We start from the raw sequence: 26,490 nt of genomic DNA on the forward strand, positions 1-26,490 counted from the left end.
ATTGAGGAGACAAATTATTTGCTGCTTGGGGCCACAAAAAAGGTAGCAGCACCCTGTTGCTTCTGACTCCACAACACCTCCACATCCCTGCATACATCCTAGTTACTCAAATATTGCCCAGTTGTGTACTACAATTGTAGCTGTTTCTGAGCACTTTATGTCCAGTAGGTGGCAGGCAACAGCAGCTAAGTACTGTATATTGGATCAGGAAGCCTCTCCACCAGCCTGGCAGCAGTGTGCTGTCTCCAGGCATTTACACTGTAAAAACTCCATCTGAAGCCTGTGACTGTTTACACTGATAGTTTTATGGAGTTTAAAAATGCTTTAGAGGAAAATGCACAAATGTCAGTGTTACAGCTCCATCTCTTAATTGTTCTCTTGTTCAATTTAGTATAAGTAAAATTAACTTGCATCTTATGGATGGAGTAAACGTGGTCACACACCATACAATTTTTTTGTTATCTTGATTCGATTCAAGCATTCAGATCCAATTTTCCGATTGGAAATTTCGATCAGGATCTTCCAGGCACCACGCATGTATTTTCGAGGTGGCCGCAATTTTGGGATAAAAGATTTTAAACTCCCCAAAAAAAGTTGGTTAGAAAGAAAAATGTACTGAATAGTTACATACAATTTTTTTTCGTGGTTGAATATAATTTCACAGTCCATTACACACCATACAATTCTTGATAAAATTGGTATGAATTTTGCAACATGTCCAATCTCAAAAAAAACAAAAAAAGGGAAATTCAATTGGATTTCTTGATCGAAAACAAAAAAAAAAAAGCTTTTGCATTTTTCGGACAACGATCTTATTTATCAAATTGGTGTAAAATTGAATCTTTTAATTGTATGGTGTGTGTGGCTCCTTCAGACTATTGGTCTAAAAAATAAATAGAGGTAGGTATGAAAGATGTCAGACTGTGTATGGGAATCAGCTCCCACTGGGGCTCCCCTCTGGTCCACTAAACGGACCAATACAAATCCTCAGGAAGGATTCTCATTAATCCACTAAATTTAGGATTTTTAATGCAATTATACATCTGGATCCAGGACTACTCCTCTTGTGGCCTTGGCTATACAAACACGTCCCTAGCCTGCAGGCTTGTGTTCTGTGACAGTCAAAACCAGCGGATGGGCGATGTGTGGCACACAGCGGAGTGCGGGTGAGAACAAGGATTTCAGGCAAGATGATCTGACATGCTGGATCTCACTGATGTATAGGGGCCAGCATCAACATATTATTAAGTATTTATATAGCGCTGACATCTTTTGCAGCGCTGTCCCTCAGAGGAGCTCACAATCTAATCTCTACCATAGTACTTTGTCTATGTGTGTATTGTGTAGTGTATGTATTGTAGTCTAGGGCCAATTTAGGGGAAGCCAATTAATGTATCCATATGTTTTTGGTATGTGGGTGGAAATGAGTGCCTGGAGGAAACCCATGCGGACACAGGAAGTGTAGTTCAGATTTGCTTTAAAAGCAAATAGGCTCTGATTTAAGCCTTTAGCAGCAGTGGGTGCAGTGAGTCATTTTATATTTACCTGTTTCGGATGCTGATCAGCTCTCTTCTTCCTTCACCGGCTCTCGTCTTCCTCCACTGAACGACTGCTGTAATGCTGACATCTGGTTCCCAATCACATGATATATGACAGATTGATGAAAGAGTCTCTTCCATCACCACTCTTCCACCACTGGGTGGCACTGCAACGCTGACACCATCCTCAGAGTCCCGATCATGTCATATCATGTGACTGGGACTCAGAAAAAGTTGTTGGGATTGCAGCACTGTGGGTGGAAGAAGAAAAGAGGAGATCCAATCCAGCATGCAGACAGATAAACTGCTCCAATTCTGCATTAGGCAGCCTAAGTTCGCCTGGCTGAAGATGTCCTGCCCTTAGTTATCTCACACCAGTTAATGTGGATAGGGCTACTAAAAAGTTAACTAAATGTATAAGTGAACCTCCTCCCTAAGAACAGGTTTTCACTGGTGCCGAGTGTCCATCCCTGAGACGGACGCTGGCACGTATGCAGCACAATTACACCTCCGAATTCCTGCAGCCATGCCATGCATGGCTATAGAGATTTGAATGCATAGTCCGAAATTCTGAAGCAGTGCTTCCAGTCTTTTTCTCACACATGAATTCAGAAGCCACCTATTCATTTCAATAATTGGGAGAATCATCTCTAGTGGAAATCGGTCCTTAGGGAGGTTCATAAATAGTAAATTTCTTGGACGGGTGATGTACTCACATTAACGGACTGCATCTCCCAGTATGCATTGCGGTGGCTGGGGGCGCGGTGCTCTTTCAGGTGCTTCAAACTGCAACGCTTGCAGGTCTAGGCTGCTTCAGACAAGTTTAATCTAGTGTGTATACGTAGCTTCAGACTTCAGATTGTAGATCGGCAAGGAGCCCGTGTGATCTGGTAATTCTTTTGGTTTCTTTTGAAAATTAAGTAAAATTTAGTAAAAATGTCCAAAACCTATGTGCATATCTAATCATAATAGGAGTTTCTTGAAGGTTGCTGAAATGTAGGTATGCAGTTAGTCATATGCAGTGCACAATTTTATAATGTACAAAGATACTTCTGGATTTTTTGCGGAAAAAAAAAAAAAAAACACTGTAGGTTTGTGCTGTAATTACATTTCCATTTCACTCACCTTTGGCAAAACATACTGTGAGCTGATATGACACTAGTGAGGCATGCAAAATATTGCCAGCTAATAGACAGATGTGTAAAGAATCCACTGTAAGGTTTGCTGGATTACTCAGGCTCTCCAGTAAGACGGGGTCAAAGTGTGTGTTTTGAAGACATCTTCTTCATGTGAAATGTTGCAGACAGCCTTCTACTGCCATGGAGGGAGTAATTGTGGCAGGATTATCATGCATGACCTTAATGGCACTGCATACCCAATGCCTTACTTTTCTACAAGATTGACTCAGTTCAAACCCTTATAAAGGATCTGTTGATGTCCCAAATGGACTAATGTCATTGCTTGTGTACTTGCTTTACTCAATGGCATGGTGTAAGGCTGTGTTCACACTGGAAGTAAAAATGTTCCATTTATCTAAACAAAAGGGTCCTATGCAAAGTAATAGGATCTGTTCCGTCCGTTCTAAGGAAGAAAACGCAAGATTGTGTTATACCTGATTTCTACAGATCTAGCTGACGATCAATGCTAGGCTATGAGAATGGACGGTGTCCGTTCTCACTAGGCTGCTTGCTGCATGCATTTTGCAATGTACTCACTAGCTACAGTCCATTCCGGTCATCCACCACAGCAGAAGCATCAGGCGCCCATCGGTTTGCAATAGACCAATGGGAATTGTCCCTTCGCAGGGAGAATTCTCAATTAGTTCACTGAGTGGGATTTTCATTAGGAAGTGGGTAGGATGGAGGCGCCCAATGTATGTTCTATTTTGGTATTTTAAAATGCAAATAAAAAAATGATATAATAAAAAGAGAGGTAATTGCTTACCTCTCCAGAAGATATAGACTCCAGTTCAACTGGAAAAAAAGTTTTTATTCAAAAGCAAATCTTATCCACTCAGAAGCAAATCCTACCAACTACCAGTCAGACCTCCTTTGGAGGTAATAGCTTTGCAGTTTTTCTGAAAAATATATCGTCCTACAGGAGAGCGACCATCCAGTATCCAGCAGGACCTGGAGAACCGAGCAGGGACGGTTAATTCCCTGCAGGCCTATACGATGGTTGCAGAAACTGCAACCCACCATTGTGAGTATTTATATGATTTTATCCTCCCTATACCTAACGAAACTGCACCATTGGGCTCCCGGTCTCTCCCTACTTCTCACCTAGGTATTCTTGGCCCTTACAAGAATCACCAAAAGGAAAAAAAAAACCCTATGGATTTTCATTGGTCCTCCAGGGAGGATGTAACGATTGGTGTCAGCACACAGAGAGAATCTGATTATTGGTGATCTGCAGTATCACCAAGAATGCAGATGTATACCTGATTATTGATGATCTGAAGAATCACCAATAATACAAGTATAACTAACCTCTGGACACCTGATAAAGTGTAAGTGTTTGGTGTAACAGTAAATGAGCATGGACCACCTGAGGAGCAGGTGGTCCTAGACCGTATGAGGAGTATCTCCTTAGTAAGGGGCTGGAGATAACCAGAGAGCCAGTGATTCCCTGAACTGCTGGGAATCAGACTCTACTGCAGTCAAAGGACTCCTATGGAATAGAGTCCCTGACTGGACTGCAGAGAATCCCCTCTGAGGGACAGGGAGTCTCTGCAACCACCTCACCTGTAACCGTGTGGTGTCACAGGTAGCACGGACAGGCCGATCACCCAAGGAGTGAGTGACACCCAGAAGTGTCAGCCAGGCCGGGTCGGCAACACACGAGCAGATAAGGTACAGAGACAGAAGGCTGATTTGGTAACCAGGTACAGGCAGGGTCGGCAACAGGTAATCAGATTTGCATAGGTACGGAATCAGATAGCAGGAGAGAGTTCAAGAGAGCAATAGGTCATAACAGATATCCAACAGAGGCATAGACTAGAGTGTGAGGTCCGTGGTCTCAACACCCAGGAACTAGTCTAAAGAATAACACAGTATCCCTAAGCTTGGGTGTGAGGTCCGTGGTCACAACACCCTGGAACTGGTCTAAAGTATAACACAGCAATGACACAGTATTCCTAAACTTGCGTGTGTGGTCCTTGGTCACAACACCCTGGAACTGGTCTAAAGTATAACAGCAATAACACAGTAATCTGGCTAAGTGTGAATTCCCAGGTCCACCTGGTTCTAACACACTGTGGGATCTGACTATGGTCTGAGTGCTAACACATAAGCATTCGCAACGGCAGCCAACCTGAGACTGACCAGTGAGATCTATATATAGAGCAGTGCTCCTCAGCGCCCCTAAGCCAATGACGATCTGCGCTGGGATCAGCTGATCAAGGCAATCCCTCTCCTCTTAGCATAAAGGTCCTGCCTCCCAGCGCGCGCGCGTAGCTCTCCATCTGTGTGCACCAGAAGGCTCAGATACACCAGACGCATGCTGCTGTGCGGAAACCGTCGGTCTGAACGCGGAAACAGCCGCCTCGCCCGGCAGACCGCGCGGCGGCGTCTCCGCAATCCTTTACAGTACCTGCCCCCCCCGAGGAGTGGACTCCGGACACTTCCCACCGGGCTTCCCAGGATGTGAGTCATGAAACCCTTTCTTTAATTCATCCGCATGCATGCGACAATCTGGCACCCAAGTTCTTTCTTCAACACCATAACCCTTCCAGTGAACCAGGTACTTCACGGAATTCTGCACTAAGCGAGAGTCTAGAATCTTTTCAATCTCATATTCAGGTTGGTCATCAACCAACACAGGAGGGGGGGGGGGGGGGCGAGGAATCCACATGCACTGCCGGCTTTAACAGAGACACATGGAACGATTTCACACCTCGCATGCTGGCTGGGAGATCAATCACATAAGTGACATTGTTAATCTTTCTGGTCACTGGAAAAGGTCCTATAAATCTAGGACCTAGTTTGGGTGACAGTTGCTTCAAGGCCAAATGCCGAGTGGATACTCACACCAAGTCCCCTGGGGACAATCTCTACTCCACAGACCGCCTTTTGTCTGCCTGCTTTTTCTGGGTTTGGAAGGCTTTCCCCAAGTTTCTTTTGACCATTCCCCAAATCTCCTTCAAAGCCCTCTGCCAATCCTCCAGGGCCAGGAATGGTGTAGATGCCACTGGCAATGGGGCAAACTTGGGTGATCTTCCCGACACTATCTGGAATGGGGAAAACGCTGAAGAGGAACTCTTCAGGTTGTTGTGCGCAAATTCCACAAACGGCAAAAATTTTACCCAATTGGATTGTGCATCTGCAACATAACATCTAAGAAATTGTTCCAGGGATTGGTTAACTCTCTCGGTCTGGCCATTGGTCTGTGGGTGGTAGCCTGATGAGAATGCGAGATCCATGTCCAGTTGATGGCAAAACGCTCTCCAGAATTTAGACACAAATTGGGCTTCCCGATCTGACACTATATTTTCCGGAATGCTATGCAGCCGGAAAATATGCTGGATAAAGAGATCAGCCAATTCCTGGGCCGAGGGGAGTCCTTTCAAGAGGACAAAGTGAGCCATCTTACTGAATCTGTCCACTACCACCCAAATGACCGTCTTGCCCTCAGACCTGGTGAGTTCTCCAACAAAATCCATGGACAAGTGAGTCCAGGGTTCACTCGGGACTGGTAAAGGTTGTAAAGTACCAACGGTAGCCTGACGGGAAGGTTTACTCCTAGCACACACTGCACACTCCCTTACAAACTCCTTACAGTCTGTTGCCAATGTAGGCCACCAAGCACATCTGGCCAGAAGATCTTAAATTCTGGTGGCCCCAGGATGACCAGCATTCTTGTGAGAATGGAACAGCTGTAATAGTTGCAAATGGAAAGGTAGTGGCACAAACATAACCCCGTCAGGTTTCCCCTCTGGATCGTTCTGTTGGTAGGGGCTCAAAGTGACTGTCTAATCTTTCCAGGTCTCAGTGGCTGGCAAAACCACCTTCTGAGGTAGAATTGTCTCAGGGGCTGAGGGCTGTACCATCTCGGGCTCGAAACACCTGGACAAGGCGTCGGCCTTGACGTTTTTACTGCCAGGAGTATATGTAATTACAAATCTGAATCTCGAGAAGAACAAAGACCACCGGGCCTGACGGGGGCTAAGTCTCTTGGCACCCTCTATGTACTCCAAATTTTTATGATCTGTATAAACTGTAATAGTGTGTTCTGCGCCTTCTAACCAATGTCGCCATTCCTCAAAGGCCAACTTGATGGCCAAAAGCACCCGGTTGCCTATATCGTAGTTTTTTCCCAGTACGTCTGCTCAGACAGCACCCCTAATGAGACTTGTCTCCCTCCGAGCAACGGACAGGAAGCTGCAAAAGATTTAAAAATTTGCATAATCAGGCGGTCAATAGTATAAATAGGCATAGTCTCTCACTCTACCTTCAGTTCTAGTTTCCTGTCCGGACGTGAAGGAGGGAGAGGTCTCAAGGTGCCATCCGGTCAGATGACTGGGGCTTGCTGCAAGGTCTCCTGCATAGTCCGCTCCAGGGGAGAGCGGTATGATGTGACTAGCAGCATTGAGGAGGCTTCTCCCAGCAAGGCGGCAGATTTATGCGCGCAGACGCGCGCTCCAGGAACTTCCGCTCGGAGAAACCGGAAGTCGTCACGCGGATGCGTCCCACGTGACCAGTAAGCGCTGCAGAGCAGTTAGCGGCAGGGGCCGCGGCGGGGCAGCGCCAGCTGAACGAAATGTATCAGGTGATTGGGGGTAATTATGCAAATCACTTTGCCGATAGTTGAAAAGCCACCTTTTTTCCCATATCTCAGATGTCGGCTGAGATCATGGAGGACGCTGCAGGATCCTTTACTGCATTATCTGTGGAACCTGGCTCTGAATCCTCTCTGGCAAGTAGTCTGCGGGGCATACTGCTTAGCTATTGTCTAGTTTTGTTGGTGGTTTTTTCTGCTAAGAGGATTATGTAGCTAACATAGGCTTATTGTTTGTTTGTATTTTAGCCTAAAAAGTCTGACAAAGTGGATAAGTCGGGGACACATTCCAGTCAAGACAAACGCTCAGACAGCAAGGTTGAAAGGAGATGTGCTATTTGCAATAACCGTGTATCTTCCAGCTCTAGAAAATTATGCCAGTCCTGTACCGATAAAGTAGTGAAAAATGAGTCTCCTGCTGTATTTAAAGACTTGATGGGGTGGATGAGAGCTGAGATGGCTACAGCTATTAGGGAAATAAAGGACTCTGCTATGGCTTCTTCCTCTACAGCTGATGTTGCTGCCTCATCTATCACTCTGCCTCTAGTTAATCCACTTGCTAGTATTGTCTCTGATGCACCTCCTGCCTCTCTCCCACCAGTATCCCCAGCAGGCTCTATTGTGAATTTACCTCTCCCTATCGGTTCTAAGAGGAAGAGGTCTGCTGAGGATGTGATTGAATCCGATTTATCAGAAGGGGAGATTTCTTCTCTTGAACAACTTTCAGAAGAGGAAGTTGGGGAAAAAGGAGATAAATCCCAGAAATTTGCCTTCTCCCCAGAACTGATGAAAGATTTTATTTCTGCCTTACATAGTACCATGGGTATTAAAACTGAGCAGAAATCCTTGACACCCCTCGACCAAATGTACGAGAGCTTGGCGGACCCCCAGTCACATTTTATTCCTGTCCATTCCTCTCTCAAGTCTATGATTAAGAAGGAATGGGACATGCCAGAAAAGAGGGCCTTTTGGCCGCGATCTATGTCCAAACGTTATCCCTTCAGTCCCGAAGATTCGGGGTTTTGGGGCCCTCCGCCAAAGCTTGACCCATCATTGTCTAGGGTGTCAAGGAAGACTGACCTATTATTTGAGGATTTCGGGAATCTTAAAGATCCCATCGATAAAAAGATGGACAATATCCTACGTAGAGCCTGGGAGTCTTCCTCTCTGACCTTCAAGCCTGCAGTTGCATCCACAGCAGTGGGTAGATCAATGAAAACATGGCTTTTAGAAATGCAGGCCAAGATTGCTTCAGGCGTACCTAGGGAGGAGATACTCAAAGATTTTCCAAACTTGTTTAATGCAGCTGATTACCTTACTGATGCCGCTGATGACTCTGTTAAGCTAACAGCAAGAACCACTGCACTAGTGAACTCTGCCAGAAGGGGAGTTTGGGTTAAAACTTGGGGAGGCGACAACTCGTCTAAGTCAAAACTCTGCGGCATTCCTTGTGAAGGGGGTCTTTTGTTCGGTTCTAAACTGGACGAGACCTTAGATAGAACAGCTGACACAAAGAAAAACTTTCCCACTAGGAAGAGATCTTTTCAGTTTAAACGGCCCTTTCGTGGGCCATCAAAGCCAGAGAGTAACGATAAAGCAAACACAAAAAGGAGATGGGCCCCTTATAGGAACCAGAGGAACAAGCCCAACAACCCCCCGATTACCAAGTCAAGTAGACAATGACATCAGGCTCCCAGTGGGAGGAAGACTTTCCCACTTCTTCGAGACATGGCAGCTCTACAGAACAAATCCATGGCTCCTACACATTGTATTAGAAGGGTACAGAATAGAATTCGATGTCACGCCTCCTCAGAGATTCCTTCTCACTCCCTTACCTTCAAACAGGCTAAAACAGCTTGCTCTTCAGAACGAGGTAAAATCTCTACTCCACAAGAGGGTAATCAGGGAGGTTCCCTCATGTCAGAAAGGCCAGGGGTTCTATTCGCCAGTATTTCTGGTCAAAAAGGCTCAAGGGGACTTCCGCTTCATTATCAACCTGAAGGGTCTAAACAAGTCAGTAACATACAGAAGGTTCAGGATGGACAACATTTCGTCTGTGATTCGTCTCTTACAGAAGGACTGCTTCCTGGCATCTCTGGACCTGAAAGATGCTTACCTGCACATTCCTATCCACCTGTCCTCGCAGCAATTCCTCAGATTTGCAGTCCTGCTGGACGGAGAGGTAAGACACTTTCAATTTAATGCTCTCCCCTTCGGGTTAGCCTCAGCACCATGGTTGTTTACTAAAGTCATGGCAGAAGTACTTGCAGTCTTGAGAATGGAATCAATTAATATCATAGCCTATCTGGATGATTTACTGATTTGGGGTTCATCTGCAAGCTTAGTGAGTTCCCATCTTGACTCTTGCATAGCCTTCCTTCAGTCGTTAGGGTGGCTAGTAAACTGGGAAAAGTCTTCCTTATCTCCTTGCCAGAATATGGAGTATCTAGGGTTCAATGTTGATACTTTGAATGAAAGAGTTTTTCTCCCTGATAGGAAGATCTCTTCCATACTTAATGCTGTTCTCTCTTTTCAGACATCAAGAAGCATTTCACTGAGAAGGGCAATGGCGATGTTGGGACTATTAACAGCTTCATTCCCTGCGGTTCAGTGGGGACAGTTTCACTCGAGAAGCTTACAGATATGGATCTTAAAAAGTTGGAACAGGAAGCAATCTTCCCTAGACAAGAAGGTGATGATCCCGCACGATGTCAAAGTATTGTTGCTATGGTGGCAGATTCGAGACCATCTTTCAAGGGGGCGTCTCTGGCAGTATCCAAATCAGACAATTATAACTACGGATGCCAGTTCGTGGGGATGGGGAGCCCACCTGGATCTTCTTCCAGCCCAAGGTCGTTGGTCAACCAAGCTGAGGTCTCGCTCGTCAAACAGCAGAGAACTGGAAGCGGTATGGCAGGCATTACAGTCTTTCAGCAGCCACATCAAGGGCCAGCATGTTTTGATAAGATCAGACAACGGCAGTGTGGTGGCATACATAAATCGCCAAGGAGGAACAAGGAGTCATCTTTTGTGGCGTCAGTCATCTCGAATTCTAAACTGGGCAGAGGCAAACCTGGATTCCCTGAGCGCCAGCCATTTGAAGGGAACATCGAATCATCTGGCCGACTTCTTGAGCAGAAAGACCCTGGACCAGAACGAGTGGACTCTCAAGCAGGAGGTCCTTCAACAGATTACGGACTTATGGGGGTGTCCGGAGGTAGATTTATTCGCCAGGAGAGTAAATACGAAGTATCAGAAGTTTTGTTCGCTCCATCCACGAGACAAGCCTTGGGCGATAGATGCCTTCTCCATGAACTGGGGTCACCATCTGATGTATGCATTCCCCCCATTGCCTCTCATACCCAAGGTCTTGAACAAGATCATACGGGATAATGCTCGAGTGATATTGATCGCACCATTTTGGCCAAAAAGACCTTGGTTCACGTTACTACAGACTTTAACGATATCTCAGCCAATCACTCTTCCTCTCCTCCCGGACCTTCTGTCTCAGGGATCTGTGTTTCACCAGAATCTACATCTACTTCATCTTACAGCATGGAACCTGAGTGGAAATTGTTAAAGGCAAAGGGACTCTCTGATGGATTGGCGGAAACTCTAATCCAGAGTAGAAAGAAGGTGACTCGTCAGATTTATCAAAAGGCCTGGAGAGTGTTTAATGAATGGTGCAATGAGAAATCTATGCTCAATAACTCTGTCACATCCGTGCTGGAATTTTTACATGATGGTTTCCTGAAAGGACTCAGTATAAGCACCCTTAAAGTACAAACTTCTGCTTTGTCTGTATTTCTGGAGAGGAGACTGGCTCAGGAACACTTAGTGATCCGTTTCTTTGAAGCTTTAAAGAGGATTAAGCCTACTATAAAGTCTAGAGTACCTACTTGGGACTTGAATACAGTCCTTCAGGGACTTTGCAAAGCTCCGTTTGAACCCTTAGAACAGGCATCAGACAAGATGGTAACCCTTAAGACTGCGTTTCTATTAGCCATCACTACTGCTAGACGACTGGGGGAAATACAAGCTCTTTCTATCAAGGAACCATACTGTGTGATATCTGATGATCGAGTTACATTGCGGTTGGACATTGCCTTCCTTCCCAAGGTTGTATCGACATTTCATAAATCTCAGGAGCTGTATATTCCTTCTTTTTGTGCTAATCCAGCTAATGATAAAGAAAGAGAGTTGCATCACTTAGATGTAAGGAGATGTCTGCTTTATTACCTGGAAAGAACTAGATCATGGAGACAGACTGAGGCAATGTTTGTCATCTTTTCCGGAAAATCTAAAGGAAAAAGAGCATCTAAGACCACTCTGGCTAGGTGGATAAAACAGGCTATTGCGACAGCTTATCAGATTCAAGGCAGACAGCTATCTTCACCAGTGAGAGCACATTCGACGCGAGCTGTTTCAACCTCATGGGCAGAGAGGGCTGGAGCCTCCATCGAACAGATATGCAGGGCAGCTACCTGGTCCAGCCAGAATACATTTATAAAGCACTATAGACTTAATGTGTTAGCTAACGCTGATTTATCATTTGGCAGAAAGGTTCTGCAGGCTGTGGTCCCTCCCTAAATATATATATGTATCGTGTATATCGTCTCATTAGGGGTGCTGTCTGAGCAGACGTACTGGGAAAGACCAAAATTACTTACGGTAACGTCTTTTCCAGTAGTCGCGAAGACAGCACCCCTACAACCCACCCTGGGTACAAAAATAATAATAATAATAATAAAATATATATATTATATGTATGTGTGTATATATATATATATATAGAGAGAGAGAGAGAGAGAGATATTAAAAACATTAAGCATCATTTGGTGTCCGTGTCGTTTGTATAGAACTGAAGGTAGAGTGAGAGACTATGCCTATTTATACTATTGACCGCCTGATTATGCTAATTTTTAAATCTTTTGCAGCTTCCTGTCCGTTGCTCGGAGGGAGACAAGTCTCATTAGGGGTGCTGTCTTCGCGACTACTGGAAAAGACGTTACCGTAAGTAATTTTGGTCATTTCTGCAGGTGAAAACCTACGAGAGAAGTAGGCGCATGGGTGGAGTTTACCTTGTAAACCCGATCGCTGAGACAATACAGCCCCCACCTCGGAAGCATCCACCTCCACTATGAAGGGATAGGTGACATCCACATGTCTTAATATGGGTGCAGAACAGAAGTTTTTTCAGTGTGGAAAAGGCAGTATGTGCTTCTGCTGTCCAGTGGTAAGTATCAGCCCCCTTTTTGGTGAGACTGGTGAGGGGCGAGACCACAGTGGAGTACCCCTTTATAAACCTCCTATAGTAGTTGGCAAAGCCCAAAAACCTTTGGAGCGCCTTCAGCCCCACAGGCTGAGGCCACTCCAACACAGCAGAAACTTTTCCAGGATCCATAGAGAGGCCAGATGTAGAAATAATATACCCCAGGAAGGCAACAGAGGTCACTTCGAAAAGACATTTTTCAAGTTTAGCGTAAAGCAGATTCTGTCTCAACTTCCCTAGGACAAATTTGACATGCTTTCGGTGTTCTGAGAGACTAGACGAAAAGATCAGAATATCGTCCAGATATACCACAACAAACTTCCCCAATACTTCTACTTCCCTGAACACCTCATTAATCAACTCCTGGAAGACGGCCGGGGCGTTACACAACCTGAAGGGCATTACCAGGTACTCGTAGTGCCCGCCCGTCGGGTGTGTTGAAGGCCGTCTTCCATTCGTCATTCGTCACCATCCCTAATACGGACTAGATTGTATGCACCTCTTAAATCTAATTTTGAGAAAATCTTGGCGTTGGTAACCTGAGTGAACAAATCGTCAATCAAGGGCAAAGGATAACGATTTTTCACTGTAATCTTGTTTAACCCTCGGTAATCAATGCAAGGTCGAAGGCCTCCATCTTTTTTCTTCACAAAAAAGAATCCTGCCCCTGCTGGAGAACGAAAGGGGCGGATGAAACCCTTAGCCAAGTTTTCTTTAATATACTCCTGCATTGCCAGTTTCTCAGGTCCAGATAGATTATAGAGGTGACCTCTGGGAGGCATACAACCAGATCTTAAATCGATGGGACAGTCGAAGGTACGGTGGGGGGGAAGTTTATCAGCTGATTTGGGACAAAACACATTGTCACGGACGGTTGCGGGGCCGCAGGCGCGTCCTGGAACCGCCCGTGAAGAAAAGAACGATCGCACTCGATTCCCTGCATCGATTGCGCTTTAGATCAATAGAACCAAGATTTGATGTGTAGTATCCCTCTGCCTAGGAACAGCTGGGGGATCTGTCTTAGCTGAAGTGAAAGCCTGGGGGGGAGGTGTTAATTAGCTTGGACATATTCCTGTGGAAGGCACAATTCCCCTTTCTGTTCTGGGAACCAGGTGACACCTAGCTGATCTCATGTAGATGTTAATTAACCAAAGGGTGATCAGGATGCCTAGGTGCAGCCACGCAGGCTACGAATCCTCGGGAGGTCTTGACACCTTGCTCTCTGGTAAAGATCAAAGGGAAGTCAGCTGTTAGCAGCTAGAACACATCCTGAATAACCTGAGTCTCATAGCATAATCCATAACTTCCCAGATCTGTCATATTTCTGGGGTTCCTGAGATGGCAGCTTCGCCAAACGTGGGGGAAGTGTAGCATGAGTCCCGATGCTGGTTCTGAGGAAGTTTCAGAACATTCTGCGGTAAGGACTGCCAGTTAGGCAGTTTGAAAGTGCCCTGATGATACCACAGGGGTCCCACCCCTCATGTCTGGTATCAGGGCGCTGGGTAAATCGAGACAGACCTGAAAATGTTAATAAATCTGCCCTGACCTGTACGGTTCTGTGAGATAGAGCCCATATATGGGTAGATATGATTTCTGGTCCCCAGGACAAGGGGAGGGTTCATCTCATCTTCTAAGGGGGTGTGTGGCTCCTCGCCCTCACTCCCTCCTACTGAATCAGGGGCATAAGAATGGCAGAGGACCCAAACTCAGAGTCCTCCACCCTGAAAACATCTTGAACTCATCGGTGCCAGCTTGAGGATATGCTGGCATCCACCTGGTCTGAACTTTGATTGAAACCCAGAACTCTGATTTTTCCCACTAAAGGACATCTTTCCAGGAACTAAGTATTTTTCTCCCTTCTTTTATTTTTTATACTGGCTATTACTGTTTTAATAATTGTTGATTTTAATAATTGTCTGTATATATTTATTATTTATATTGCTGTGAATAAAAGACTTCCTCCAAGTCATTCACTGTTCCGCTACCCTGCTTATCAGCACACACAGAACTGATCCCGGGTCTCTGAAGATACGCTACTGTTTGTTTGTTGTTGGCTAGACAGAATACCGTGTGTTTAACCGTTTTATTCGCAGGACTAGTCAGTCAGTAAATCGGGTCCACTGGCCCATACCAGTGGTGGTGGCAGATACCGTGGAATCGTGTGTACGTTGTAATTACCCGTGTCTCACAGGCTCCCTTCTGAGTTGTCTGCGGCTAATTCTTAACGGTTTCTGCGCATTGACTGCGACCAGAGTTCGCACGATCCGTGCGCTGGCACCGTTTAGAAGGCTAAGTGCGGTCAGCCACTAGGGCTCCTGTGACTCACATCTGCAAACTCTGCGTATTGGTTTGGCACACCTTTCACCTGAATCTTGGTGTTACCCACGGTTACTTTCGCTAAACAGTGATGATAACAATGGGTATACCAGCTCGTTAGCTGACCTGAAACCCAGTCTATCTGAGGGGAGTGAAGTTGTAACCATGGCATGCCAAGAATAACGGTGGAGGTTGTCATACACAAGACCAAAAACTGTAGACTCTCCCTATGTAGTACCCCAACACAGAACCTCAACTCAGGGGTCTGAGACAGGGGATAAGTACTTTGCAGAGGAGAGTCATCTACTGCAGTGACCAAAATCTGCTGGTCCAAAGGAAGTATGGGAATCCCCAATTTTTTCGCAAACTCGTAATCCATAAAATTGGCTGCTGAGCCAGAGTCTAAGAAAGCTTCCGTGGAGACAGTCTGACCTTCCCATGTGACAGAACAGGGAAGAAGCAGGCGATTATCTTTTAGAGGTAAAAACGGCGCGCCTAGGGTATTACCTCTGACAACACCTAGGCAGCAGCGTTTCCCGACTTCTTGGGACAATTCTGCACCCTATGACCCTCCTCTGCACGGTATAAACAGAGTTGTTCTGTCTTCCTGCGATTCTCGTGTCAACTTTGACTGGCCAATCTGCATTGGCTCTGGTGGGGGCGACACGGGTGGAGGAGAGGCATAGGAGACATATCTCACAGTGTTCTTACCCCGGGTCTGTTTCTGATAGCGTAAATGCCGGTCAACCCGTACTGCTAAAGCGATAGCCTCATTGATAGATTTCGGTTCAGGGTGTCCCAGCATCAGATCTGAGACTGCGTCTGACAACCCTGATAAGAAACAGTCCAATAGTGCAAATGTCCCCCTCCTAGCTGACACCGACCACTTCCTAAACTCGGCTGCATAAACCTCCACCGGATCTTTGCCTTGACGTAAAGTTTTGAGTTTCAGCAGTAGAGGCAATGTCCGGATCATCATAAATTATGGCCATGGCCTTAAAAAATTCCTCGACTGACGTCAGCGCCTCGTGCCCTGTCTGCAGGCTATATACCCATGTTTGGGAATCTCCTGACAGCAGGGTCTTAATAAATGTAATTCTCTGTGCCTCAGTTCCTGACAAGTTAGGTCTTAACTCAAAATACGACATTACACGATTTTTAAAATTCTAAAAGTCAGATCTATGACCAGAAAACCTTTCGGGTACAGACATACGTAAATCTGTAACTGGAGGAGATCGCACTGAATTCACAGCCGTCTGAAGGACCTGTATGGACCCAGACAAGGCAATGATCTGGGTCTGATGACCGTCCAGCACTCTGATGAAATTCTCCACCGAGGTGGTGAGTGCATCAAGACGGCTGTGGAGTGCGTCCATTTTGTTTTTCAGGTCTGCCATTCTGTAACGATTGATGTCAGCACACAGAGAGTATCTGATTATTGGTGATCTGCAGTATCACCAAGAATGCAGATATATACCTGATTATTGATGATCTGCAGAATCACCAATAATACAAGTATAACTAACCTCTGGACACCTGATAAAGTGTAAGTGTTTGGTGTAACAGTAAATGAGCATGGACCACCTGAGGAGCAGGTGGTCCTAGACCGTATGAGGAGTATCTCCTAAGGTACAGAGACAGAAGGCTGATTCGGTAACCAGGTACAGGCAGGGTCGGCAACAGGTAATCAGATGTGCATAGGTACGGAATCAGATAGCAGGAGAGAGGTCAAGAGAGCAATAGGTCATAAGAGATATCCAACAGAGGCCTAGACTAGAGTGTGAGGTCCGTGGTCTCAACACCCAGGAACTAGTCTAAAGAATAACACAGTACTGACACATATCCCTATGCTTGGGTGTGAGGTCCGTGGTCACAACACCCTGGAACTGGTCTAAAGTATAACAGCAATGACACAGTATCCCTTAGCATAAAGGTCCTGCCTCCCAGCGCGCGCGCGCGTAGCTCTCCATCTGTGTGCACTAGAAGGCTCAGATACACCAGTCGCATGCTGCTGTGCGGAAACCGCCGGTCTGAACACGGAAACAGCCGCCTCGCCTGGCAGACCGCGCGGTGGCGTCTCTGCAATCCTTTACAGAGGACCAATTAAAATTCTCCCTGCTTCTTCTGATAGGGCTCTGGGATCAGTGTACCAGTATATCGAGTGCAGTGGACCCAAACCGGTGTCCTAGTGGTAACTGCAACAAACACAATTGCTAACTTCCAGCAAGAGCAATCTGCTGCCTTTATCTGGTAAGCAGACGCCAGTCAGCCAATCAGGGGTACTGTTATACACCCTTTGCCTGCTGTACCAAATATAGCAGGAATTGCATAAATTAGCATTCAGGTGGGAGGCTTCGGTTGGATGCAATCATAGATTGCATCGTTTTACAGGGACGCCCCGTGTAGGCACATCTCCCACACGGTCCCCTCCCTAACCACTCACCTGTCAACTGCATCCTGGAAGCTACAAAAGAGAAATTCAAAATCACAAACACTGGTAAGCATGACAGCCAGGGGCCCCAGGTCTCTCTCACTAGCTGGGGCCCCCAAACCACCATGCGATACCTAGAGTGAAGTGTTGGCAAGCCCTGGACCTCTCACCTCCAGGGAACTCACCCCCACTGCCTCTAAACTGAATGCTAACTGCAACAAACACAATTGCTAACTTCCAGCTAGAGCAATCTCCTGCCTTTACCTGGTCAGCAGACGCCAGTCAGCCAATCAGGTGTACTATTATACACCCTTTGCCTGCTGTACCAAATCTAGCAGGAATTGCATAAATTAGCATTCAGGTGGGAGTCTTCAGTTGGATGCAATCGTAGATTACATCGCTTGAAGGGACACCCCATGCAGGCACATCTCCCACACGGTCCCCTCCCTAACTACTCACCTGTCAACCGCATCCTGGAAGCTGCAAAAAAGATGTCCTAGTGGTGGCGGTCAACAGCACCAGTTACCTAGCACGTGCGAGAAAATGGAATTGAAGCAGTACTGATCCGTTTCAACCGAAAACAGATCAGTTTTATAGCATCAGTTTTTCATTCAGGACAGTGTAAACTGAGTCTTTATTAACCACAACCATTTTGGTGTATGTGAAGAAAGTTAAAGATTTTTTTTGTGAACATTTCAAACAGGCAATTCTTTTTTTAGGAATCCCCACATTAAAGAGGAACTATGGTGACAAATTGTAACATTTAAAATATGTGCAAACATAAACAAATAAGAAGTACATTTTTTCCACAGTAAAATGAGCCATAAATTAATTTTCTCCTATGTTGCTATCACTTACGGTGGGCAGTAGAAATCTGACAGAAGCGACAGGTTTTGGACTGGTCCATCTCTTCATGGGTGGATTCTCAGGGATTTATTTATTTTCAAAAGCACTTAGTGAATAGCAGTTGCTCTGTCCAACTGTCAAAAACTGTGTAGTGAGCAAGGAAGCTGTCCAGCATCATTGTTTAAAACCTTTTTAGGGAATATCTTTATAAAGAATAAAGGCCTTGCTGAGAATCCCCTATGAAGAGATGGACTCGTCCAAAACCTGTTGCTTCTGTCAGATTTCTACTACCTACTGTGACAGCAACATAGGAGAAAAGTAATTTATGGCTCATTTTACTCTGGAAAAAAAACCACTTTTTATTTGTCTACTAGCAGACCCAAGCCTGTTTAAAAACGGGCTCTAGTCCCCTACCCTGTCCATATCCAAATTTAGAACTAATTTGAGCAGCGCCCTCTGCTTTGATAAAATGAAAGCTATACTTGATGACTCCCTTCCACGTTTTGAAAAAACTTGGCTCCCATACGTTAACCAATACCATCCAAGCTTACCCCAATCGCTAACTACAGTTTAAACTCCTGCCTAAAAACCTTAGGGCATCCATTACAATTAGTGCATTAATAAATTCCTTTCTTACACATGCAAGCAAGCATTTGAACCAAACACTTTACCCTTCTATGGCCGGAGGCGGTGCCGGGGTTGACCTTTTTCTCACTCTGCTCTTCCTTTTCACTCTTTTCTCTACTCCCTTTCTTCTCCCCCCTTTCCCCTCTTCCCTGCTCTTTCCCTACTTTTTTCCCCCTCTCTTTCTCCTACCCCCCGCGATGGATACAGACACTTTCTAAAAAAAGTATCTCCGGAGGAGGGGCGACGGCTTCGCCCCCCCCCCCAACACCCGGGTCCTAGTATCAAGGGATCCCACGGCCCTCTCAAACTTATTATAGCCCACCCCCCTGACTGGTGGACCTTGTTTGAACTCACCCAGTACAAGTTCAGCCTGTGGCTCCCATTGAGGGCGCTGGTATTTGTTGCCTTAGGGCTGCCAGCCCCCACCCCAAGTTGCATATGACCTCGCCTTTTCGCGAGACAGTTTGCACTACTAGGATATGTTACCACACCAAGTGACTGTGAATGTACTCATCTCCAATATACCACACCGATGTTTGACATTCTGTTTATGTCTCTCTCAAGCGAATTATCTTATTTAGTTTTATATTTTGTTTTACATTTTGTTTTATACTTTATACTTTACTTAACCAGATGCTTTGTTAAGAAGTCTTGGTGCATATAATAAGTTTTTTGTAAGCATATTTCTTGCAATGTGCACCGTTTTACACATAATTGTATGTTCTCACTGCTATTTTGCTATTCAATAGAATAATAATAAAAAAAAATTTAAACTAAAAACGGGCTCTAGGTCTGTGTTTTCTTGCCGTCGCCTGTTACTGTGCATGCGCACACACCCAGCCGCCCGCTCACAAGCCCGGCTGGCTCCCTGGCCCCGTCCTCCTGTCTCTGTAAGGCTGGGTCCGTGCTGCGCACATGCGCAGTAGCAAAAAGCACGGACCCAGCTACACAAGGACAGCGTGACGCAGGGACACGGGTTTTATTATCGAGGATGTTTGCACCTTTTTTAAATTGTACAAATTTTCCCCATAGTGCCCCTGTAATAATTGTGGTGCAGTGAATATCCTGTTAGATATGCCTTCCCTACAACCTCAATCAAGCATGGCTATGGAGCTCACATGGATTTAAAGGGGAAACTTGACTGACTGGCTCAGCGCATAGATCTATGTTTGCTGGTCTTGGCTTCATGTTATACTAGTAATAGGATGCACTTCCCAGTCTATATTCATTACTCCCATGTTTTCTTAACCTGTTCAAGTTAATGCTTATGGCAGAGTCTTCAGTAAGTTGTAAATTACGTGGCATAACAAAGTGGATACTTTTACCATTTAATCAGTTTGCATACTCCACCCTCTTACCTTGATATATTATAAGGCCAACAGATTGAAACCACTTTAAAAAGATTGAACATGAAGGTTTGGTGGGTTCACACATATGCCCCTATAACCTTATTGTAGTTGGTGATCAGCGATAATATGAACATGAACTAAACCGTTACCTCATTGTAACTATTGCACTAAGTAGACCTCTCTGGAGCATTAGGGAGCCTTGCCCGTTGCCCAAGGACTTTTTACTGAACAGGAACTGGTACAGCCAGGATTTGAACACTGGTCTCCCATGTCAAAGGTGATTTCTTCAATGGCACCACAAGGGGGTGTGGTCGATGCAGGCCACAGAGGGGGGTGACATCCAGGCAGAGGTCAGGCAGGGCAGTTTTTCACTGCCCCGGTTGAAAGGGCAGAGCGAAGCGGTGGAGCAGTGTGCAGCAGGGGAGAACTCACCACTCTAGGATCTGTCTGTCTTCGTACTACTAGGTGCTAGAATAAACTGTACTAATAAAAGTACTAGCATATAATGCTGCATTTTACTAAATACATAAAATATAAAGGAGCCCACAGTCTATAATTCCCCAACTACTGTCTAAGGCCAATTTGAGGGAATGTCTGCTACCCTACTACATCTTTTGATTATCATTATTATATTTATAGCGCCACCATCTTTTGCAGAGCTGTACATAGTACAAAGTTAATATTGGGGAACATCAGAAGTTCAAGACACTGGATGATCATGACATCCAGCAATACACGTACAAATACATGCATAGTTAATGTGTGGTTTGAGATGCCGCTAAAATTGGTACACGTTCATATGAAAAATTACAGCAAAATAAGAAACCATACAAGGAGGACCCTGCCCTTGTGAGCTGAGATCCATATAAGTGCAGGAGGAACATGCAAACTCGATGCAGAAAGTGTTGGTTCAAAAGTTACCCAAGTTCCATGTAGCCATAGCCAAAGAGTTAGGTCTATAAAGAACTAGACATTCCTGGACCTGAGGTACTACAGGTTATACCTAAAGTTTGCAAAATAGTCTGTCTCCTTAGCTTTGGAGAGGGATGAGTATGGATGTGGATCATGAGTCGATACAGTTCTATCACAGTGGTGATGCAGCATCAGTACTTAGGACCCTTAGGGGAAATATTCCCCTCCGAGGAGCGGAGGTAGGAGGATACAGTGTTGGAATGGGTGTACCCCGGGGAAAAAATCCCTTGTGCAACATTGATGGAAAGTCAGGGGTTGTAAAAATAAAGGGTAATTGTGGCATAGGGTAGTGGGTCAGGGGTAGACATTAGAAATAAATGAGGGTCAGGGTTTATACTCATCTGAGCAGGGGCGTAGCAATAGGGGGTGCAGAGGTAGCAACTGTATCGGGGCACTTGGGCCAGAGGGGCCCCAAAGGGCCCTCCCTCGACTACAGTATTAGCTCCCTATTGGTCCTGAGCTCATAATAATCACTTCTATAGATACTTTGAACAGTGGTAATCATAAACAAACTGTTTCCCATCCCCTTCTTGCACCTCTGACACTGTAGTTGCCATTGGCAGGTTTAGGGGTGCTATATCAATTGTTATGTATAGAGTGTTTGGGGGCCCCATTGTAAAACTTGCATCAGGGCCCACAGTTCCTTAGCTACGCCACTGCATCTGAGGAAGAGCTACTGAGAGCCTTTGGAGGATGAAGGGCTCAAGCCCGTCGACCTCCTCCTGTTTACCATGTGCCACTATCTCTCCGGACGTTGTTGGTAATGCAGGAGGGCCTCCTGCCGTAGTGAAAGTGGGGCTGGGGATGCCTCAATTTGCAGACCTGCTGCCTCCAGGAGAGCTCTCATGTCCTCCAGTGTTTTGACATGCTGATAGACTCCATTCAGCTGGAACTCAAGATCGGATGGTAAGGTCCAGCGATAGCGGGGCCCTGACCACTATCAGCCTATCAACAAGTAATGCTCCTCTCTCCTGTTCACCCAACCTATATCTATTACCCAAACATACAAATAAGATTCACGGGTGGGAGACGTAGGAGACTGGGGGACATGTAGCATTGCATCCCATAATGAAAAAAAAAGATAAAATAATGAAATAGTCATATAATATTTATTGGTCCTTGCAGAGATTTTTTTTAATAAACATTTCATGTTAAAAATGCGTCATCAGCTGTTTCTGGTGAGCACTGGAGCATCAACCTCCATTGCAAGGTCTGGGAACCTTATAGCGACTTCCCAGTGTGACAGTATGGGTTGCTTGTGGGCCACTTGTAATGTGGGCGTAACATGCCTGTTGTCCGGTAGTGCACAGCTTGGTGCTTTGGTGTGGAATAATCTGCACTGAAGTGAATATTAGATATTCTACAATAAGTTTTGTCTGGAAACAGGACTTTAGCTGCAGACTTTATATATATTTAATTGATGTTGCACAGATATATTTTTTATGTTTTTCATTGTAGCATGTTGCTGTACGTCATAACTTATAACTTACGTAATAACACATTGGAACACACATAGGGGTTTATGCACTAAACTACGCTAAGGCTCGGCTCCCACTTGTGCAAAAAACTAACCCAACCAGAAAAAATAGGAATTCACTTCAACTTGTAAAGAAAAACGGATCCATTTGCTGCAATGCAAAGTCTGAACCTGCCACATTTTTCTGAAGCAACGCAAAATGCCGGATGGAGAGACGCAATTAAAGCTTATGAGAAAGGACAGTGTCTGTTCTCACTAGGCTGGTCACTCTGTCCACTTGTAACCCGTGTAACCCGTTTCTGCTGACTGCTCTGCGCGGTCCCCGTAAACAGATTAATGCCAGGCACAAGTGTGGGGATCCCCATAGGGTTGCAAAGACCAATGGGAATCCATTGGTTCATGGTTGACCAATGAAAATTCTCTTGTTGCTAGGGAGAATAGGTCTATAGTAATCCTATGGGGAGCCCCATGCTCCTACCGGCCTCCAATCTGTCTATTGGCTTCAGGACCGAGTGGAGGAGTCAGCAGTGGCGGAACTTGGAGACACATGAATATTTGCGTGATGGCGCAAAAGACGGTACAGATGACAGAGCAGATGCAAAATAGACAGCGATGGAACGTCCGTGCTTTTTGCATGTGCTGTTATGGGAAACAAGCCTAAAATAAAACCAGAGATCAACTACAGTAAAGAATCGATACTTACCTGGGGCTTCTCCTGCCCCATAAACGTGCCCCTCGAGTCCCTTGCTGTCCTCCCGCGGTCTACCGTTCCGCTGCGATCAGCCCCGGTAACTTGCTCACTCACGTTCAGCCTGGGTCTTCTGCGCATGTGCGGACCTACTGCGCATGCGCTGTAGATCCTGACTGACGTCACTGAGCAAGTTACCGGGGCTGATCGTAACAGAACGGTTGACCGCAGGAGGACCGCGAGGGACTCACACGTGTTTATGTGGCAGGAGGAAGCCCCAGGTAAGTATCGATTCTTTAGTGTAGTTGATCTCTGGTTTTCTTAAGGCTTGTTTCCCTTAACAGCACATACAAAAAAGCACGGACGTTCCATCGCTGTCTGTTTTGCATCCGCTCTGGCATCTGTACCGTCTTTTGCGCCATCATGCAATACTCATGTGTCTCCAAGTTCCGCCACTGCTGACTCCTCCACTCGGTCCTGAAGCCAATAGACAGATTGGAGGCTGGTAGGAGCACGGGGCTCCCCATAGGGTTACTATAGACATATTCTCCCTAGCAACAGGAGAATTTTCATTGGTCAATCATGAACCAATGGATTCCCATTGGGTTATTCATCATGTGGTAAAACTACGCACATAATTCTACTAAACGCATTTTAGTGCATACACCTCACAGTGGAAACGCACTATGATGTGAAATGATTGATGTTCTTTAATCGGGTATGATTGAAATCCATACCCTGTTTATTTCCTGTTATACCTGCCAGGCAGGGCCAGCGCTACCATAGAGGCCAAGGGGGCAATTGCCCTAGGGCCCCATAGCCTGTAGGGGCCCCCAAGGTGTCTCCTCCCAACTTTACTGTTGTTCCCCGATGCCCCTGCAGAGTGTTCAGGCGAGCCAGGTGGTGTCAGCCCCTTCCTCAGGGTCCTTTGGTAGAAATTTGGCTGAAATAAAGAGTCCCTACTGCCGATTTTTTATTGGCGGTGTGTCTTTTGGGGGCCCCGGGGTTAATTTTGCCCGGGGGCCTCATTGTTACTAGAGCCGGCCCTGCTGCCAGGGGGCGCCGATTTCAATCATCCCCGTTGCGCCGTCTCATCGCTCTCGCGCTCCCTTCGCTGTCCGTGATGCTGCACCCGCTTGTTCTGCTGAAATGCCAACAGCAGAGCTTCCACATATTGGTCAGGAGTCGTTTTTATTGGCTCCTGGCCCTATAATTGCTGTGAGCCAATCACAGCAACCACAGTTTGAAATAGGAAAAGGCGGCTCTGGTCCTTAATGGGTCAGAGCTGTCCAGGACTAAAGCGGTTAAAAAGCAATTGTAAAATATGTCAGTCAACTAAATATAATAACATTGCACAGCTTTCTTTGATCAGGAGCTAAAATGTTACACGATACTGTATGAAAAATACAAAGTGAGCATGCATGACAAAATTGATCGATTATAGGTAGAGAAAAGTTATGGCCTCAATATCTATGCAAACGTTGCTAACTTTTTTCCATTGAAACCACTGAGCTGCTGGCAGGTGGTTATTTCAGGATGATTTCTCCACTTAGCTATATCAACATAAATGCCTGAAGGGTGTGCCTGTCTCCGAATAGTTAAATGATCTGACTGCATCTTCTCTGAGAGTAGGGGTGTGGGATTCCTTCACTCATGGAGGGGTGTTTGGGAATTCTTCTCCTTAGTGCTCTGTGATTGGTCTCCTTGTGCCGCTTTGCAGTCAATGGATTTTGTCGCAGCCCATGCAGTAACAGAGGGGGGCCAGTGTTGCTTGGCAGTAACTTAATATGGGATTTGGTCATCAAGCTCAAAGGCTTTTTGGAGCAGGGCCCATAAATAGCTGTAGAGATGCTTCTGTGGAATGCAAAATGTAGAGCAAATGGCTCACGCCAGTGAAGATGACTCCGCCACACTCAACTGTCTGATAGATGAGAAAACCGTTTGTAAGAAAAGTAATATTTCTCCAGAAATTATAATACTGTATTTTTCGGAATATAAGACACACATTTTCTTCCCCAAAACTGGGGAGGGGAGTAGTAGTGCATCTTATATATAAAAGATACAGTAACTAGTGCTATAGAGGGCACAGTGAAGCACATACCACCTCCAGCATCGCGCTCCTCTCTCCCTCGCTCCGGTCCTGTTTATGTAGACACCCTCCTCTTCTCCTTCTAAGGCTTCTGGCGATATAGCGGGACACTGTGGCCACTTGCCATTATACAGCTCCAGGTCCTCCGTACATCCTGCTTCTGTACTTCCGCATTAGTGGTTGTTACTGTAACCCAGGCGCGTCGCTAGCCTTATTTTGGGGGGGCCCGTGCCCCCAATCTCTCCTGGAGTGCCACGGATCTCCCGGCCGCCGCTGCCCCCTCCCCCCCCCCCCCCCCCGGCTTTCCCAGCTGCCAGCAGCCAGACAGCAGCGTCACTCAGACCTCTATCAGCGGGCGACCAGAGATAGAGCGGGCGCTAGGACCTGGCGGACACCGCTGATATGTGACATCACTTCCGCATATTTGTGCCCTGCGCCCGCTCTATCTGGTCGGGTCGCCCGCTGATCTTGAGGTCTGACATGGCGAGGTAGGTGGGGGTGGGGAGCGTGCCTGTCACTCACTACCTAATGGGGGTCCGTCCCTGTCACTCACTACCTAACGGGGGTCCGTCCCTGTCACTCACTACCTAAAGGGGGTCCGTCCCTGTCACTCACTACCTAATGGGGGTTCGTCCCTGTCACTCACTACCTAATGGGGGTCCATCCCTGTCACTCACTACCTAAAGGGGGTCCGTCCCTGTCACTCACTACCTAACGGGGGTCCGTCCCTGTCACTCACTACCTAAAGGGGGTCCGTCCCTGTCACTCACTACCTAAATAGGGGTCCCTGCTGTCACTAACTGCTTAACTGGGGGTCCCTGCTGTCACTCACTATCTAAATGGGGGTCCCTGCTGTCACTCACTATCTAAACGGGGGTCCCTGCTGTCACTCACTACCTAAATGGGGGTCCCTGCTGTCACTCACTATCTAACTGGGGGTCCCTGCTGTCACTCACTATCTAAACGGGGGTCCCTGCTGTCACTCACTATCTAACTGGGGGTCCCTGCTGTCACTCACTATCTAAACGGGGGTCCCTGCTGTCACTCACTACCTAAATGGGGGTCCCTGCTGTCACTCACTACTTAACTGGGGGTTTCTGCTGTCACTCA

General features: G+C 46.2%; 1 protein-coding gene across 1 annotated transcript in view; it reads left to right on the forward strand.

Annotated features, from left to right (window-relative positions):
* The window catches only part of LOC137524900 (uncharacterized), a 366,090-nt gene that overhangs the window by 10,603 nt on the left and 328,997 nt on the right, over positions 1-26,490 (forward strand). The gene's annotated exons all lie outside the window — the stretch shown is intronic.

Source organism: Hyperolius riggenbachi, chromosome 7 (assembly GCF_040937935.1).
Source record: "Hyperolius riggenbachi isolate aHypRig1 chromosome 7, aHypRig1.pri, whole genome shotgun sequence".
NCBI classification, from domain to species: Eukaryota; Metazoa; Chordata; class Amphibia; order Anura; family Hyperoliidae; genus Hyperolius; species Hyperolius riggenbachi.